At 36.3% G+C, this 20,621-nt stretch overlaps 1 protein-coding gene across 1 annotated transcript in view; it reads right to left on the bottom strand.

Annotated features, from left to right (window-relative positions):
* Positions 5,382 to 20,621, bottom strand: part of TFEC (transcription factor EC) — a 279,833-nt gene continuing 264,593 nt past the window's right edge. Inside the window, 3 exon segments of the mRNA XM_013990837.2 lie at positions 5,382 to 5,566; positions 14,493 to 14,633; positions 16,257 to 16,373. The gene's annotated coding sequence lies outside the window, so the exon portion shown is untranslated.

Raw genomic sequence — 20,621 nt, 5'->3', positions numbered from 1 at the left:
ACACTGATTTAAATCCCTCACTTTTGTGAAAGGAATATTCAGAAATAATATCAGGGAGTTCCTGTCTTGGCGCAGTGGTTAACGAATCCGACTAGGAACCATGAGGTTGCGGGTTCCGTCCCTGCCCTTGCTTAATGGGTTAACGATTGGGCGTTGCGGTGAGCTGTGGTGTAGGTTGCAGACGCGGCTCGGATCCTGCGTTGCTGTGGCTCTGGCATAGGCCGGTGGCTACAGCTCCAATTAGACCCCTAGCCTGGGAACCTCCATATGCTGTGGGAGCGGCCCAAGAAATAGCAAAAAGACAAAAAAAAAAAAAGCAAAGAAATAATATCAAATAGGTAAGAAAAGAAGTTGGTTTGTACAGATTTGAGAAGGTCCGATTTGCCAAATAAAAACCACGAGATGTATTTATAGGAAACAAAAAAGCAAGGTTAGCAAGTTTACACTAGTTCATTTATAGTACAAAAAGAGCCATATTTTCTCTCAACATCATGTGTATAAAAATAATAGCATATCCTTTGATTACAGCATTGTAAGTCAGTGATGGTGTTTTTATTACAGTAGCAGTAACTTGCAAGAAATGATTAAAGTTCCATTTAATTTGGGGACTAGAACTAGATAGGGAAATCCTTTTATTTTTTGTTACCTAAAGGTTCAAAGTGGTTTTTTTTTTTTCTGACCATTAGGCATAATGTGTGTTTTTCTGCCTACTGCTGCAGGACCAAAGATCAGCTTTCTTTGCAAGGTCTTTACTAAAGGCAGATCTCTGTCTCTAAGGCATGAATTTGACCATACACATTGAAAAAAATTAATGTTATTAATTTGGTATTTTATTTGATCAGTTTTATTTATGGGAGTTGAGAGGTATTATTTAATAGATACAAATCTCTTTAATATCTAGTTTTAAAAACAGAACCACAGGATTCTAAGGCTTATGAGTAAAGCCTCTCTATGTGGAAGATTTGTAAAAACACTAGGATTATAATTTACTGTTGTGTATCAGAAATTATTTTGTCTTTATAAGCTTATCAACTGAGATCAGGAATCATGAATTATCAAAATTACATTTACCAGGTTCTGCTTATAAAATCTATTATCATAATCTAAAACCTAGGCCCATTCTTTCTTAGAGATCTTCATGTTTGGAAAAGTTCCTCACCTATCTGTCTATCTGTCAAAATGTAACATTCTTGACCATCTATGAATAAGGGATTATATGCAGCCAAGCCAGTTTCCTGGGAGAATATTATAGACAATTTTTACCCATGAAACATAGTTCTCACTTCTATAGAGAGATAGTCATATCTTATTAAACAACATCTTTGTTGTGGTAAGGTTGTATATTTTAACTTTTTGGAGGTGAGAATTGGGGAGAGGATCGGGTCTCGCTGAACCTATGTGAATAACTACATAGTCAGGGAAAGTGTAGGAACTCAGTAAAGACAGTGGGTATAAGATTTAAATGTTGTTTTAAGTAGTCATGTAGACAGGACCCATAATTATATATCATTCTCGTTGTTACTGTTTGAGGTAATACACACACAAAGTGTTTAAAACACTCTAATGTTAAGTATAGAGTTAACACAGAATTAATTATAATTATTTTATTAATTTTAGTAATTTATTAATAATGACAATACAGAATTTTTATGTAAATATCACGTAACTACCACTCAAATCAAGAAGTAGACCCTTTCTAGAACCTTCAAAATTTGTCTGATCTTTTCGTGATTGATCTCCTCACCCAATAATCTGACTTGTGTTACCATGTTTTTCATATACTTGACAGTCATATAAATGGACACATGGCTTATAGGCATAAAGTTCTTCATGATTTCTCTTGATTATCCTTTTCCTATAACTCTTCAATGTTTCTCTTTACAGCTTTGTCAATTAAAAAAATCATTCAAAGAACCAATTTTCAGTTTTAACAAGTTATTCTTTTTCTGTTTTCTGCTTAATTGATTTCTTTCTTTATCATTTCCTTCCTCTTTCTTTTTATTTGTTCAATTTGCTCTACTTTTCCAGGCTTTTTGAGCTGGGATGTTACATAACTGATTATAAAATCTATTCCTTTTTTTTTGTTTTTTTTGTCTTTCTACCTTTTCTAGGGCCACACCCATGGCATATGGAGGTTCCCAGGCTAGGTGTCTAATCGGAGCTGCTGCTGCGGAGCTACACCAGAGCCACAGCAATGTCAGATCCGAGCCACATCTGCGACCTACACCACAGCTCACGGCAATGCTGAATCCTTAATCTACTGAGCAAGGCCTGGGATCAAACCAGCAACCTCATGGTTCCTAGTCGGATTCGTCAAACACTTCGCCACGACAGGAACTCCTCTTTATTCTTTTTAATATATAAATTTATAGTTAAAGTGTTCTCTTAGCATGGTTTTAGCTGCATATCACAAATTTTAGTACGTTGTGTTATTTTCATTTGTTTTCCTTTTTTTTCTTTTTTTTATTACTCAAATGAATTTATCACATCTGTAGTTGTATAATGATCATAACAATCTGATTTCACAGAATTTCCATCCCACAGCCCAAGCACATCCCCCCACCCCCCAAACTGTCTCCTCTGAAGACCATAAGTTTTTCAATGTCTGTGAGTCAGCATCTGTTCTGCAAAGAAGCTCAGTTTGTCCTTTTTTCAGATTCCACATGTCACTGAAAGCACTGGATGTTGGTGTCTCATTGTATGGCTGACTTCACTTAGCATGATAGTTTCTAGGTCCATCCATGTTGCTAAAAATGCTGGTATTTCATCCTTTTTGATGGCTGAGTAATATTCCATTGTGTATATGTACCACATCTCCTGGATCCACTCCTCTGTCGATGGACATTTTAGGTTGTTTCCATGTCTTGGCTATTGCAAATAGTGCTGCAAAGAACATTGGAGTACATGTGTCTTTGTGAGTCATGGTTTTCTCTGGATAGATGCCCAGGAGTGGGATTGCTGGATCAAATGGTAGTTCTATGTTTAGTTTTCTGAGGAATCTCCATACTGCTTTCCACAGTGGTTGCACCAATTTACAATCCCACCAACAGTGTACTAGGGTTCCTTTTTCTCCACACCCTCTCCAGCACTTATTGTTTGTAGACTTTTGGATGATGGCCATTCTGGCTGGTGTAAGGTGGTACCTCATTGTGGTTTTGATTTGCATTTCTCTAATAATGAGTGACACTGAACATCTTTTCATGTGTTTCTCGGCCATCTGTATGTCTTCTTTGGAGAATTGTCTGTTTAGATCTTCTGCCCATTTTTGGATGGGGTTGTTTGTTTTTTTGGTATGGAGCTGCAGAAATTGTTTATAAATTTTGGAGATTAATCCCTTGTCAGTTGATTCATTTGCAAAGATTTTCTCCCATTCTGTGGGTTGTCTTTTTGTTTTGTTTAGGGTTTCCTTTGCTGTGCAGAAACTTTGAAGTTTGAGTAGGTCCCATTTGTTTATTTTTCTTTTTATTGTCAATATTCTGATAGGTGGATCTGAGAAGATGTTGCTGTTGTTTATGTCAGAGAGTGTTTGGCCTATGTTTTCCTCTAGGAGTTTGATAGTGTCTGGTCTTATATCTAGGTCTTTAATCCATTTGGAGTTTTATACCATGCTCGTGGATTGGAAGAGTTAATATTATCAAAATGACTATACTACCCAAGGCAATCTACAGATTCAATGCAATTCCTATCAAATTACCAAGGACATTTTTCACAGAACTTGAACAAAATATTTTAGTTTGTTTGGAAGCACAAAAGACCCAGAATAGCCAAAGACATCCTGAAAAAGAAAAATGGAGCTGGAGGAATCAGGCTCCCGGACTTCAGACTATACTACAAAGCAACAGTCGTCAAAACTGCATGGGACTGGCACAAAGACAGACATATAGATCAGTGGAACAGGATAGAAAGCCCAGAATTAAACCCATGCACTTACAGCCAACTAATCTATGACAAAGGAAGCAAGACTATACAATGGAGAAAGGACAGCTTGTTCAGTAAGTGGTGCTGGGAAATCTGGACAGCCACATGTCAAAGAATGAAATGAGAACACTCCCTAACACCATACACAAAAATAAACTCCAAATGGATTAAAGACCTAGGTGTTATTTTCATTTATAGAAAATTATATTCTAGCTCCCTAAGTGATTTTTTAAATCGGTATTTGATATGTGTCACTTAATCTCCAAATATCTGGGGATTTTCAGATATCTTACTGTTACTGATTTCTAACTTAGTTCCATTGTGGTCAGAAAACATGTAGCTGAGAAATGCGTAGGTGACAGTTCTCTGTAGGTGATGATGCCCTGAAACAATTAGCCTGCCAGATATTTCTCCAGCAAAGATTGCTTTATTTGGGATCAGCAGAAAATTGCAATCTGGCGTCTGCAACCACTGCAAGCCACATGCAAGTTCCCACGTGGCAAGGGAAGGAGAATGCTATTACAGAAGGGAAAGGGAAGTTGAGAGGGTTATAGTAAACAAAGAGCCCATGGCTTTTCATTGGCTGAGTCCTTACCAGGAAAGAGGAGGAGTCTTTCTTCTTCCAGTTGGGCTCTGCTACTGTTTCAGGGTGTGAGAGCTCCCCTTTCTAATCTCCCAATTCTATTTCAGGTTTCTGTTTATTACCTTTTACAGTGTGAGAAATGATGAGAAAAGGAATAATTGAAATGAACCACACTGGTTTCAACAGGGTGACAAGAGTGACAGAGGCTAAGTAGTGACCCTGGTTCTGCCTTCCTTTTTTTCTGATTTCAGTTCTTTGAGATTTATTGAGACTTGTCTCATGGCCAGCACATGGTATATATTGGTGATGACTCTGCAGATACTTGAAAAATAGTTTTTTGAAGTTTATGTGTATAGGGTTCTTTTAAAGTCATTTCATCCAGTTTTAATATATTTTTTCAAATCTTTTATATGCTTAAAAATATTTTTTCTGTACATCCTATAAATTGCCAAGAATAGTGTTAAGCTCTTCAACTATGATTTCGGATTTATCTATTTCTCCTTTTATATTTTAAAATTATTTCTTGCTTTTGGTTTACTCTTTTCCCCATTGTTTTGTTTCTCTTTTCCTCTTTCTTTAGTATTAGTTGAGTATGTTTCAGTATGTTCATGTATTTCCTATTTTAGATTTTTAACAGTAAGTTTTTGTTTTAAATTTTAGCCTTTAGGGATAATAATGTACTTAATTTATTACAGTCTAACGAATTAATTTTATGCTAAATCGCATATAAGAAACTTACAACACCCCCCGCCATTTTTTCTACTGTTGTCATGTATTTACGTCACTATATCCTATAAACCCACTATATGTTGCTAGTATTTTACTTTATAAAGTTAATATCTGTTTAAAGAAACTAAGAAAAAATATTTTATATATACTCACACATTTTGGTACACTTATTCCTTTCTGAAGATCAAAGTTTCTGCCTGGTGGTATTTTCCTTGAGCCTGTAGAACGTCCATGGTGTCATCAAGGTAACAGAACAATGTAATACCTTATGGTGAGGTAAGAAAGTCATGGAGTCTGTGTACTATCTTATGGAAGAGCTGAAGAGCTAGCCCAAATCTACAGTAAGAAAGGAGAAAATGTATTTCAGTCTCCATCACATAAATGCAAACTGTTTCTTATGGTCCGTGCTCATCAATAGAAAGAAAAAGGCATTATCTTTTTCTTTCTATTGATGAGTAGATGCACACCAGTGGCAAAGGGCAGTAATGATTTTTCTCACTCCAGAACCCATATCTGAAATGGCAGCTGCATTTGGAATTACTATCTAATTAAGCTTACAATTATCTACCGTCATTCTCCATGACTTATCCAGGTGAATTAAATAAGACGGTAGGGATTACCACCCCTGTTTTTTCCAAGTCTTTGAGGGCAATACTAATATTTCTGAGTTATCCAAGAATAGCATTGTTTTTGGTTTACTATTCCAGCACCATGATAGTAGCTTCTGCTTCCTATGAGGATGGTTCTGACTCCATGGGTCAGAGCCAGAATGGAACTTCTGCTAATTTCTAACTGTACCTTTTTCAATATTATACTCAGGGTTGCAAATTAACCATGGAATGTTTCGGACCCACTAAGACAACTACAAGATAAACACAAGGCAAAATTCCATTTTTCCTCTGACCCCTTAAAACCTTACTCTGAATAGTAATGTTTTCTGTCTCCAAGGACTAGTGCTGGTTAAGAATTAATGTCCCATAATCCTAAAAGGTATGAGTATTTTCCCTTCCCCAGTGCTCAGTCACTTCAACAAATAGTTTCATGCGAAAGAATATTATATATCATACCATATATCATATCACACTATATCATCATATCACTGTGGGATTTTTTCCCCAGTGATAACTACTTTCCTTGTAATTCACTTCTGGGGATAGCATGGGGGACTATAACTCTCTTTCATGAAACTTAAGCTATATTCACTGAAGAGAGCAAGCAGTGCTTTCAAGTTTTTTTTTTTTTTTTTTTTTGGCTACACCCACAACATGTGCAAGTTTCAGGACCAGGGATCAAACCCATGCCACAGCAGTGATCTGAGCCACAACAATGAAAACACCATATCCTTAACCCACTGGCCCACTAGGGAATTCCAGCCTTAGTGTACTTTTCATCTATTTCATCTTAGAGATCCCATGATCCATTAGCCAATAGCAAAGATCCTTATGGATTAAAAAATTTTAACTCTTATTACCACACTGTGTCTATTATAGTAACTCAGCCTTCATTGTCTCTGACAGTAAAACCCTGCCATGAAGATTTTATAACTCCCATTGAAATGAAGGAGGTGAGGATAGTTACAAGACGAGTGAGTGGATGGCTATGAGACACACTTATCTCGCTACGTACTGTTTCCTCCTTGTTCATAACATCAAGAAGTGTTCACTTCATTCAGTGTAGAACACAGTTGAATTCTGCCTTTAGTTAACCATCTAAGAAAATGCTAAATTCTGGGGGAAAAAAAACTGTAACTGCAATGTATACATCTAAGGATGACCTGACCCCCTTGCTGTACAGTGGGAAAATAATAATAAAAAAAAAAAAAAGAAAATGCTAAATTCTCAAGCTAGCACATTGAATCCGGCATCTTTGGTAAATGCCCATATTAATAAATAAATCCACATACATATTCCCCAGGTTTTTTTATTCTTTTAATTTCAGATTTGAATTCTTTTGACATGCAAGTTTTCTCTTCTTGGTTTTACTTGGTAATTGGCCTCCTTGGGTATGCTGAGATCCGACTCTGGCTGGAAGACTGGTGGTTGTGAGGCATGGTAGTGGTAGAGCATAAGGGTAACTAGCAACAATCCCAGGTGAAGTTGTTCTAGGCTCTCCAAACAAGGTAAACCAGCCTCTACAGACTGGAAGATGGAGCCGCTTTTGCTCAGTGCAGTTTGGAGTTGGGGTACTCGGAGTCATCTGAATCATTCCAAGTGTCACTATTTAATTCTCAGAGCCTCATTTTTCAATTTTCCAAATTGAAACTCTAAACCTCACATAAAAATGTAGCTGTAAATCACTCTATGTTGTAGATTCTCCAACTTGTAGAATCAGATTCTGTGTGTAAATCTGAGTTATAAGAAATGAAACGTTCTTTTCCTCTGATGCTGCCTTCAGCTGAGAATGTAGAGCCCTGAGCCCGTCATGTTCTCCCTATAGGCCCAAGTGCAGCTAAACACAGGAAGGGCATGCAAAATTTTTGTTTTCTTCATCCTCGTCATTCTATGATGTGATAGTTGCCATGTGATCTGCCAAAGGTGTGCCTTTAACAGACTCTTTATTCCAGCCAGATATTTCTCCTTAAACAACTGTTTTGCCATGGGTGACAAAGACTACTAGAATTATATACTCTATTTGTAAACAGACCCCCATGCCTTCAAACCCAATCAGGTCTGATGACATGTTCTTCAATAAATATGTATTGAGAATCTCTTATATACAAGATATGTAATCTTAAAAAATGGATACAACCCCTAGCTTCATAGAACTTATATTCTTGGAATTCCCTGGTGACCTAGTGTTTAAGGATTTGGCATTGTCACTGCTGTGGCTCAGTTCACTGATGTGGTTCAGGTTCCATCCCTGACTCAGGAAATTGTACATGCTGTGGGCACAGCCAAAAAAAAAAAAAAAGAAGAAGAAAGAAACTTATATTCTTTTTTGGCATATAGATAAAAATAAAAAAGCAAATATATAATACAATATGGTATGATAAGAAATATGGCATGATGTGAACTAATGAGATGTAACATAACAAATCATATTATCAGGTAGTATGATAATTAAATATGTCCTTGAATCCATATTGCTCCTAAAGGTGTCAGGGATACTATTTTTAAAATAGTAAAGATTTTTTAAGGAAAATTTTGTCTGGATATATGCCCAAGAGTGGTATTGCTGGATCATATGGTAGTTCTATGTATAGATTTCTAAGGTACCTCCATACTGTTCTCCATAGTGGTATGTAAATGGAGCATGGCAATGGGAGAAAAAAATATGTATACATGTATGTGTAACTGGGTCCCCATGCTGTACAGTGGGAAAAAAAAGTGTGTTGGGGGAAATAATAATAAAAAAATAAATTAAAAAAATAAAATAAAATAAAAAGATTTCTTTCCACGGCAAAAAAACAAAAAATATGAAAGCATATTCCCATTGGTTGCTGATTCTATATGCTTTACTTCCCTTAAAAAATTGACATTTAAAAGTATTATTTTATATTTAATTGCTTAGACTATTTTGCAGTAAACTTAAAACACATTAGTGTGCTGTAAAGTCAAATGACTGTAGAAAATAAATATCAAAATCTTAAAACAAATTAATAATTTACCTGCGTCCCTGTGAACTTTAAATAGTTAGTAATGCCCAGACTCCATGCATCCTATCAGAAAGCACATCCTCCTTTGTGAGGGTGGGCTGGTCATACCACCCACATGCTTTTGATCATTACCTTGATATGCAGTGGTCGTGTCAGTAGCTAATTGCCCACGTTACCATCTTCATTTTTTTTGTTAAAGAGAGATTTTTAAAATGAGCTCAATATATCAGCCTTTTTAGTAGAATTATTAATAATGCGTAACCCTCATTTATTATTTGGTCTTCTTTTCCTGAGCTCTTCCTTCCCTGGTAAATCTGTAAAGCCTCTGAAAGACTGTTAAAATCATTTTGCTTTCACTTCTCCTTGCTAACCCTTTTACCTAGAACTACAACAAATTCATACTTTACAATTTATTCTTAGTTGTTCTAGCTTGAAATTGGCCTAATTTCCCCAATTTATTCACTTGAATTTTAAACCTCAAAATAAAGCACGTTTTGACTGTGAGCAGAATGAGATAAGATGTCTTAAACGGGTAAAGTATGAAAATGTGAAATAAAATAAATAAAGTGTTAAGTATCAACAACAACCAAAGAAAATGCATTGATTTAAGTGGAAACCTGGCTATATGTTCCTAAAGCAAATTTCAAGAGGAAACATGAACCTTTAAAAAAAAAATCATGTTCATTATGTTTCCCAAACAGGCATTTTTTTAATCCTGATGCTAAAGTCTAAAAGAAATTTCCCAAGTAAGTCATTGTATATGGACACTGAATAATACCTGATTTTCATCGTTACTTAACCTCCCTGCCTCATGTTTCTCTTCTGCAAAATGGTTTAAGTATTGTATATTTTGTGTATCTTCCAAGGTTGGTGAGACAATGAATTACAAAATTGATTTTCAATTCAACAAATGTTTATTATGCTACTTAGCATTTCAGGCACAGTTCTGGGTATGGATACAAACAGTGGACCAAACAATCAATGTCTGCCCTCATGAGTTTATGTTCTACAGGAAAAGGGAAAAAATAAATGAAAAGATTTTAGCATGTCAGATAATGGTAAGTGCTTTGATGAAAAATAATGAGAACTAAGGGGAAGACAGAAGAGGTGAACTTTGAATAAGTGATTTAGGAAAAAATTCTTTAAGAAGGTGGCATTTGACCAGAGACGTGAGTGGAATAAGGGGGAAAGCCACAGAAAGATCTGAGGAAGGAGAATTTCTGCAGAGGAAATGGCAAGAAAAATCTTTTTTAAGTAGGAATGAAAATGTTAGATTTGGGTGATGGTGAGAATGTTAGCCAGTTTTTGAAGGTGGTCAAAAATTAATCAATGGAGAGAAGACTGGACTAGGAAAAGGGATCAAAGATATAGGCAGGAGTTAAATCAGATAGACCCTTTTTGTTTATGGCAAGGAGTCTGAATTTTATTCAGAATAGAAAGCCCACTGTTGGGCTTTGAGCTGTGACATGACCTCATTTCTTTTTAAACATAGGTCACCAGGATGATATGGTTGAGAACCTGACTGTAGAAGAATAGAGTTGGGTGGGGGGGAGGGGGGAATATATCAGCTTTTAGGGTAGTTTAATAGGCCTAGCCTTGGGAGGTTGAGTTTATGATGTATTTTGAGTATAAATGTGAGATTTGATGTTGATGGGATAGATGTGATGTATGATGAAGAGGATTCAAGGATGACTCCATGGAGAAGCAAGTTTGTGGTGGGAAGTCCACAGTTTTGGTTTAGACATTTTAATTTAGGCATATTCATTATTCATTAAAGTTCATGTGTCATGTAGGATGTTACATATACCAATTTGGAGCTCAGGGATAGTAAGGGCTGTAAATGGCATCTAAAGCCATAGGGTTGTGTAATATCAGCTAATGAATAAACATAGATAGGCAAGAGAAGTGGGCAGGGGGTGAAGATCTTGCCATTGGAGCACTTCAGTATTTAAAGGACACAAAGAAGATGGAAAGCCTGAAAAAGTAACCGAAAACTTGTATGCTTTGTAATGAAAGGAAACCTAAAGGAGTTAGATATCTTAGAAGATGTGAAAAACTTAATTCAAGAACCAAGAGGTGAACATTAATGTCAAATGCTGTTGAGATCAAGTAAAGAAAAGTGAAGAATAGACTTGAATTTGGCAAGATGGAGACCATTAGTAATCTTGACAGTAAACTGATGAGGTTTAAGACCTGAGTGAAGTAGGTATTGGACATGGGAGATGACAAAATGGAGACAAAAACTCCACATATGGAGACACAACTCCAATCTCTTATGAGTTTTGCTGGAAAGATCTTCACACTTTATACACTCTCACAGGTTTATCTATACACCTTCCCCAGATTCCCTTGTTCCTAACCTTCTAATCTTTCTCTTTCTGGGTCCCTGAACAACCAGCCAAGAGAGTCTCCACAGCCTCTGAGTCTACAGATATCCTCATCTGTCATATCATTTCCTGTACAAAGTGGATGACCAGGTGCATCATCCCCAAAACTCTGCCCTTTGGGAGAAGTTCCTTTCACTGCTATGTTTCAAGGTCACCTTTGGGTAGAACAGAAGTCCATACATAAATTAAGCATCAAATATTTTCTCTCCATCAGCTGGTTCCATGGGAACCTTGCAGCCAAGTACACAGTGGTGGACGACGTGATAGTCATGGCTCTGCTTTTGCTTGATGACCCATGTACCACTTACGTCTTATAATAAATTGCTGGGCCCACTGAATCCTATGCTTTGGGAAGTCTAACTCAGCCCAGCTCATGATGACCCTAGCTACATGGTAAATTCATGGCCCATGGTCAGTTGCTCATTTACAATTAGAGCCCAGGAGCATTCAGCTGCTAGTTTTTTGTTTTGTTTTGTTTGTCTTTTTAGAACCTCACCCACGGCATATGGAAGTTCCCAGGCTAGGGGTCGAATAGGAGCTATAGCTGCAGGCCTACATCCCAGCCATAGCAACGCCAGATCCGAGCCACATCTATAACCTACACCACAGCTCACAGCAATGCCGGATCCTTAACCCACTGAGCAAGGCCAGGGATCGAACTCTTGTCCTAGTGGATACTAAGTGGATTCTGACCCACATGGGAACACCCCCCCCCAGATGTTGTTTTTTGAGCGGTATAAAATTTTCTGCTAAATATTTTCTGCTCCAGAAGTCAAGGGCTCTACATTATGATTATTCTCCTGGGTCTTGCTATAAATACCCACAGATGTATCTAAAACCAAATTCTTTAATCACCGTATCAGAGGCTGCTTCCTGAAGAACCCACTGTAACAGGTATCTAATGTCTTTTTTATCGTTTAAGCAAGTTTTAAAATAATAGCTATGCTACAACAAAATCATTATTGTCTAGACAAAGAACTAGACAAAAAGTTGAACGAACTTGCTAAATCAAATATGAAATTAATATAATACAGTCTAAACGTAATAGTGTTAACTTGCTATTCTTTATCAGAAATATTATACCGCTGAGACTTCATCAGTATGTAGAATTTTAGGAGTATGAGTAGATAGATTATTCTGACAAATGCTAATCGTGAACAGTAATAAATAGGGTGTACTCAGTTTAGGACCACAATACTCATTTCCCAGGTATTTTATTGCATTGATTGCTGAGAAATAACCTAAAATATGCTAGCATTCATATTTGGTATTGAATCACCTTTCCATGTTTAAATCACATAATCTCAAATCTAGAATCTGTCCGTATGGCAAGTGTACAAAGAGAGTTCTGGAAGGTGACCCCTCAACCTTTCATATCTCTTCTGCATGGAAAATTACAACCTTTAATTATAACTCAAATCAATTTATTTAATATAACATTATTTTGCTGTAAAATTCATGTGACACAAAATAAATATTTACAGACTAAAAACATCATGAAAGTTTAATTATATTATCTCAGGAAAATATAACTCCAGAGCACAATTTAAAATCCAAAGTTTTCAAAATAAAGAATTTTGCATGAGCTCTAACCTGTAGAACTGACCCTGTGAAGTCTTTTAGTTCATGAAAAAGAAAAATATTTCACTTCCATTTAGTCAATAGATTACTGACAGTAAATTTGCTAATGATACCTTGAGCCCTAAAATTAGATTTCTTTAACTGTTAGATGAACCAATGGTTTCCAAATCATGCTGAAAGTACATTGATGAGTGCCAAATTGAACCCCAGATCTATCTTAGCCTCTATAAACAAAAAAACTCTGCTTTTGCTTATTCACATTGTGGGCTCCTAAAAAAGAATACTTTTGGAGGATGATTGTGGGGAGCAAAGGAGCAGCTTATGTACCATCTTCTTAAGTCTGCTGCTTTATGTATACAGCTGAGTGGATCTGTGCTAATGTTGAAAATTTCTACAAACCCATTCTCCAAGGTAAAAACATGTTTTAAAGGTTTGAGTGAGTATAGCACAGGGAACTATACTCAATATCTTATAATAACTTATAATGGAAAAGAATTTTTTAAAGTATACATACATATCTGGATCAATTTGCTTTTGCTCAATCATTTGAAACTAGCACAGCATTGTAAATCAACTATATTTAAAGTTTTCTAAATAGATTTGAGATTTATAATTAATGTCTCTATGTTAGCTGACCCTCTTGATTAGATTGATGAGAATTTTTAGTGATGGAAAAAGGGCATCTAGAGATGGTTTTTTTTTTTTTTCGTTTTTTTGTTTTTTGTTTTGTCTTTCTGCCTTTTCTAGGGCTGCACCTGTGGTATATGAAGGTTCCTAGGCTAGGGGTCTATACCGGCCGGCCTATGCCACAGCCACAGCAACGTGGGATCTGAGCCACATCTGAGACCTACACCACAGCTCATGGCACTGCCAGATCCTTAACCCACTGAGCAAGGCCAGGGATCAAACCTGCACCCTCATGGTCCCTATTCGGATTCGTTAACCACTGAGCCACGACAGGAACTCCAGAGAGATGGGTTTTGTATGCACAAAAGACTATTTAGCATTTCATTTTGGGAACTAAAGGCTATTATTCAATTTAATAAAGTTACACCTTCAAAACTCCAGTTTTCCCTAGTTGTTAAGTTCAACTTGCAAATTTTAATATTGTATTTGTGATACTGAAGATTTCTATAAATTTTTTTTTACTTCTCCAGCTTTATTTTTTAAGATTACTGAAGTATAATTGATTTACTATGTTGTGATAATTTCTGCTTGAACCCTCGTCCTCATGGATACTAGTCAGGTTTGTTAACTACTGAGCCATGACAGAAACTCCTTAAAATCATTTCCAAATAAACTGCTCAATTATACACTTTAAATTGGGGTTATAAAGTAAAGATTCTCTTAAATATTAGTAACTAAAATGTTAGTCATGCACACAATCTTTTCTAACAAAATCCTTTTACTATGTTTTTCATTTCCTTTTTTTATTTTATAATGATTTTATTTTTTCCATTATAGTATATTCTGCAATGTGCTGCTGTGGCAGATTATATTTCCCAAAAATAGGCACAGAAATATTTCTGGTCACACCTCACTCCTCATCAAGTGGCAGAATCTATTTCTCTACCTCCTAAATCTAGGCACGTTTTTGTCTTATGCAAAAAAATATAAAGCAGAAAAACTGACACTGCCACTGTGTTGTGAGAAAGCTCAGGCCACATAGATAGTCTAACAGCTCAAGCTCAGGTCTTACCTGACTGCCAGTATCAACCACTATACATGCGAATGAGTAAGTCTTCAGATAAATTCAGCTCTTAACCTTCAAGCTTTTGCAATTGATGTCAAGTGGAACAGAAAAGAGTTATCTTCACTGAGCTTTGCCCAAATTGCAAATCTGTGAACATAATACATGCTGTCATTGTTTTAAGCCACAAACAAGGAGGTTTGTTAAGCAGCAGTAGATGACTAATACAGCTGCTCAGAAACCCCCTTTAGGACTGTGGCACCCATTTCCCCAGGTGATGAAAGTGTGGGCAGCTGATGGGAAGGTTTTCAGCTGAGTCACTCTATGGAAATAGCCCTCAACGAAAGAGATTTGCCACACAATGCCCTAGGTAACTCGCCCTCTTAAAGTCAGCTCTCGCACCAAATGACTGGTTTATTCCCTAAAAGAATTCCTATACACAAATCTCCGCTTCATACTCTCTTTCCCCAGAATCCAACCTATGTTTAACTTAAAATTGTCCCAGAGTTAAAAGATGTACTCTCACTAGTGATGACAACTATCTAAGCTGACTGGATTCTTGTTGGCCATCCTGATGTGACAACTCTACTTTTCAGTGCCAATAATCTCATTACTCAAAGGAGATGAACATGTAGTCCCAATCTTTGATTCAGTATGCACAGAAGTCTGCAAAACCTATACAGGTACATCATTCAGGGTCCAAACAGGAGACAGTAATCATAGAAGTTATTTAAATTTAATATAAAGAATTGTTAACTAGTAGAAGGTGGATAAAAGGGGTAAAAGAAGACTCAGAAGTAGCAGAGAGAAGAAAGTGACCTCTAAGCTTAGGGAGTGTGGATAATAAGCCTAAAACAGAAATAAACCAAAACCAAACAAATAGACTAGACTAGTCTAGGAGTGCGCTGACCTCAAGGTTGAAATTCAGACCCCTTTTAATAGGGTGAACATGGAGACTACTGGTGGAAAACAAACTTTCCTGAGGCTATGAGTGGGAGCTAATCTGTGGAAGTGGCCTGAAGTTGCATGTAGGGTGCAGCCTGGACAGAGCTGATGAGAAGTCATAACCAAAGGTCACAGCTGGATTGCTTCTTCAGGAGGCTCCTGCACTCTCTTATTGAGTAACAACAATAGAAGACAGGTTAAAGACCCAGTGTTGTCACTCCTATGCCAAGAACTTCCACATGCTGCTGGCACAGTCCAAAATAAGTAAATAAATAATGGAAGGCCAAAACTCCAAAGGAAAGTATCTTCCTTTGTTACAAACTTGAAGCATCTCTCCAGTACCCATTACTAATGATGCCTAATATTTTGCCAGTTGGAAAGTAAAAATGTTAACAAGGTCTAGTTTCATTATCACAAAGCATGGGAAAGAGATAAATTTGGAGCTGAAGGAAAATGATTGATTACTGGCACATCAGGTTAAATATTTGACTGGATTCTGCATTTATTTTGCTGTTTATACCTGTCTAAAAGCTTGAGATCTTTGAACTTGAGAATTCTGCACAATTTCAAATTCTCATTATCATATAATTCCAATTACATTTAAAATGTTACCTCACATGGCTTTTTATAAACTGGCTGTTGCACATGAGAGTCACCTTATTGTCATTCTGTATAGTTCAGTATTGTTACCTCAATCAATAAGAAATTTCTGTCAAGGAAGCACATGAGAATAAGTAATACAGGAATAGGAATCTTGCTAGGTAATCAGTCTTCATGAGAATGTAGGAAAAAGTCATGCAGTTAGTTGTCTCTGAAATCAGAACTCACCTCAAGTTGTGGAAGAATCCAATGTTGAACAACTAACTGTGTCATTGTCCCCTCAGTGGTGGTAGTGATTCTTTCACAATGAAGTTTCTCAGCTGATCTCTGTCTTTTCTTCTGTACCTACCAACCAAGTACTTTACTTTTACGCTATAAAGGTTTTTCCCATTTAAGAGAATATTCTAATTTAGAATTAATAATAGCTTCTTCTCCCTTCTAGCATCTGTATATTGCGTTTTCTTTGTAGGTCTTTAGCGTCTGTCTCTGCTACTGACATGTTGATGTTTTCCCCATATCACTAGTTCAAATTACAAAGAAACAGACTTTGATTGGTTTGGCCAATCTCTTCCTGAAGTGGCTAAATTTCCAGCCACTTCATAAGCCCACCAGCCATCCTATAGATTGGCTCTCATGAGTTAACGTCAATCCCTGATCCAATCACCTATGATCAGTATGAGTTCATATAGTAGAGAATATAGTCACCACCTCTATATCAGAAATCGAATAGAGTTACTGTCCTCAGGAAAGTACTGTCCACATGAAAGGGAGATATCTGAATGGTGGAGCAGACCAGAGACTTTGAAAGGTCCTCCCTAGTATAGCACTCAATCTAAAAATCCTGATTAAAGGGAGTTCCCCAAAGAAATTCTGGTCAGTGGTTCCCAACAGTGGCTTTTATCACTTTCTGTCCGCACCATCAGCTACTTCTGTTGAATGTGCTAACAATGATAGGGTCTCCTATGGGTTTCTCTTTTTGACAGTGCCCTGTGTGCCTTGCCAACAGCTTGTAAGCCCCTCAGAGAATGAAGAGTTCACAGTTGCTCTCTCAGTGTAATTCACTGCTGAGGCATTGCTGAGGCATAGCTTTTTCAACATTATTTTGTATAGTCACCTAGTATTGCAATTGGAATTGGGCCATTTCTCTGAATGTTCCTTGTTTCATAGTCAGCTTACTCTCATAAAGTACAATATACCTTTTTAAGGGGAGGGTTTTGCTATGTTGAGCTCTCCAACAGACACAAATTATAAAGGATGAAAACTGCAATGTAGAAACATATTGGCTTAATGTAAATCCAACTCAGTTGAATTTGGACTTGGCTTTAATTTTTACCCTTTCGTAAACTATTTTTAAAAAGGCAAATTAAACATAGATGCTGGGAGTCTGAAAGGCCCCTTTGGATCACATGGTCAATATTTCTAATTTTATAGATGTAGGGGGAAAAAATTCAAAAGTGTTCAGAGGGTTTTTCTCTTTGTCAATAGTTTAAGATTAGAACCCAGGCTCCTTGAAACTAAACTCCATCCCCTTTCTAGATATAATGCTGCCCCCTAGTGTTATCTAGCCTACCTAAGAACTCGTGATTTCATTCACAAGAACAAATTTCCATTAGTGTAAATATTTGCAAAGCCAGAAGGCATGAGTAATTTAAAATGATCCAAAGATCTGATATAAAACTCGTTTTCATAGTATTGTCATCTATTAGGATTACAGTGCATACTTGAAAATATGTTTGTCTTTTAAAGTAGGTCTTCTAAGATTAATTTAAGGCCCTTACAAGGAAAGAAAAAAGTTGTATATTAGGGTGGGGGGCAAAGGGGCAGACTCACTTAAAAAAACAAAAATCAAAAAATCCCCCCAAAAAGCAATACTGTCTTTAATTAAAACTCAATCTCTTTCAATATACAAATATACCTTTTCTTCAGTTATAGATAGGGTTAATTGGCATCCTGAGACAACTTGGAGGAAATTTACAAAATAAAATAAAAGAACCACTTTTATAACAAGAGAAATTAAACACTGTGAAAAAATAGGGAAAAAAAGAGCTAAATTAGAGTATCATAGTAAGTTTTACCATATATTTTCACTCACCCCTTCTAATGAAGGGATAGATATTTATAAACTGAAGAGCAAAACAAATCAAATAAAAATAAGAAAATAAAAATACTGACTTGATACATTATAAGAAGGAAAAGAATTTAAAAGTGTATGACATATATTGGGAAAAGATAAAAACAGAAGAGAAAATAGGGCAACTAATAAATGAGAGGAAGCAAAGAATTATTACACTAAGAAGGCTGACGTATTGAGCTCATTTTAAGTGTCTTTTAAAAAGAATGAAGACAAAAAATTTAAATAAGGGGGAACTAACGAAGACAATGAAAATTTCTAATACAAATGTTAAAAGGGAAAAATGTGGAATATATTGTAAAATAGAGAATAGGGATTCAGAGCATCTGAAGGAGGATTATGGGATCTTAAAATGAAAACTCTGTGACTGATATACAGTCAAATATATGAGCACCATTTTGTATTTAATATATTTAATTTAATTAACTATGAAATTCCAGAATCATGCAAATCTCACTTTAAAATGTGATCAATGTTTATTATGTATTATTCAAGAAGGATTTCACAGTAGATGCAGAACCAGTACATAAGTCTCTAATGTCTTCCTTTTTCTCTTACCTCTGACTATCTGATCATCTTTCAAGAGATTTTTGGCATAAAATGGCATTTGTCCAAAACTTTCTAATGTGACCCATTCTTCTAGGCAGTCCTTCTCAGTCTAACATCACACTCAATGGCAAAAGCTCAAAAGCTTTTCCTCTAAGATAAGGAAAAAGATAAGGATGCCCACTCTCCCCACTCTTTTTCAACAAGGTACTGGAAGTTCTAGCTGGAGCAATTAGAAAAGAAAAAGGGAAATAAAGCATCCAAATCAGAAAGAAAGAATTAAAAATATCTCCTTTTCAAGATGATATATTTTATATAGAGAAAATTCTAAAGACTCCATCAGATAAAAGTTAGGACTGATAGGACTTCCCGTCGTGGCACAGTGGTTAACGAATCTGACTAGGAACCATGAGGTTGCAGGTTCGATCCCTGGCCTTGCTCAGTGGGTTAAGGATCTGGCGTTGCCATGAGCTGTGGTGTAGGTTGCAGACGTGGCTCGGATCCCGCGTTGCTGTAGTACTGGCATAGGCCAGTGGTTCAGCTCTGATTGGACCCCTATCCTGGGAACCTCCATATGCCATGGGAGTGGCTCAAGGAAAAAAAAAGGCAAAAAGACGACAAAAAAAAAAGTTAGGACTGATAATTCAGTAAAGTGTCAGGATACAAAAATCAACATATGAAATTCTATTGTGCTTATGTACAATAACAATGAACTATTTGAGAGAGAAAGAAGGAAAACAATTTCATTTATAATAAAATCAAAAACAATAAAATACCTAGAAATAAATTTCACCATAGAAGTGAAAGATTGCTACACTGTAAACTCTAAGATACTGATGAAAGAAATTGAAGAAGACACAAATGAATGGAAAGATACCTTATGTTTATGAACTGGAAGAATTTATATTGTTGAAATGGCCATGCTGCCCCAAGCCATCTATAGATTCAATGTAATCCTTATCAAGATTCCAATGACATTTTTTTACAGAAATAGAAAAAAAAATGATTCTAAATGATACGGACCTACAAAAGACCCTGAATAGCCAAAGTCATCTTGAAAGAGAAGAACAAAGATGGAGGCATCACACGTCCTGGTTTCAAATTATACAACAAAGCTATGGTAATCAAAACAGTATGGTGCTGGCATTTTAAAAGACACAAATAACAATGGAACATAACTGAAAGCCTAGAAATAAACTCATGTGCAACATAGGTTATGGGTAAACAAATCTACGACAAAGGAGGCAAGAATATACAATGTATTATTCCCCTTATATGTGGAATCTAAAAAAAAAAAATCCCAGCATTCCCATCATGTCTCAGCAGTTAACAAATCTGACTAGCATCCATGAAGATGCAGGTTTGATCCCTGGCCTTGCTCAGTGGGTTAAGGATCTGGCATTACCATGAGCTATGGTGTAGGTCACAGACACAGCTCCGATCCTGCATTGCTGTGGCTGTGGTGTAGGCTAGCAGCTACAGCTCCAAATTGACCCCTGGCCTGGGAACCTCCATATTCTGTGGGTGAGGCCCTAAAAAGGAAAAAAAAAAAAACAAGAAATAAAATAAATAAATAGATAAATAAATAACTCTAAATGCATAAAAACAGAAAGTAGATTTGTGATTGCTGGGGGCAGGGGTAGAGTGGGGAAAAAATGGTTGAAAGTGATCAAAGTGTTCAAACTTCTAGTCATAAGAGGAATAAGTTCTGGGGATGTAATGCATATCATGATGAATATAGTTAACTATACTCTATTGTATACTTGAAAATTGTTAACCATAGATCTTAAAAGTTCTCATCAAACTCACAAAATAATGATAGCTATGTGAGGTGATGGGTGTGTTATATAACCTTATTGTGGTAGAAATTTCACATACATATATATATATCAAACTATCACATTGTATACATTAAA

Source organism: Sus scrofa, chromosome 18 (assembly GCF_000003025.6).
Source record: "Sus scrofa isolate TJ Tabasco breed Duroc chromosome 18, Sscrofa11.1, whole genome shotgun sequence".
NCBI lineage: Eukaryota > Metazoa > Chordata > Mammalia > Artiodactyla > Suidae > Sus > Sus scrofa.
The sequence above is the reverse complement of the archived record's forward strand: the minus strand, read 5'-3'. Positions and strand labels throughout refer to the sequence as shown.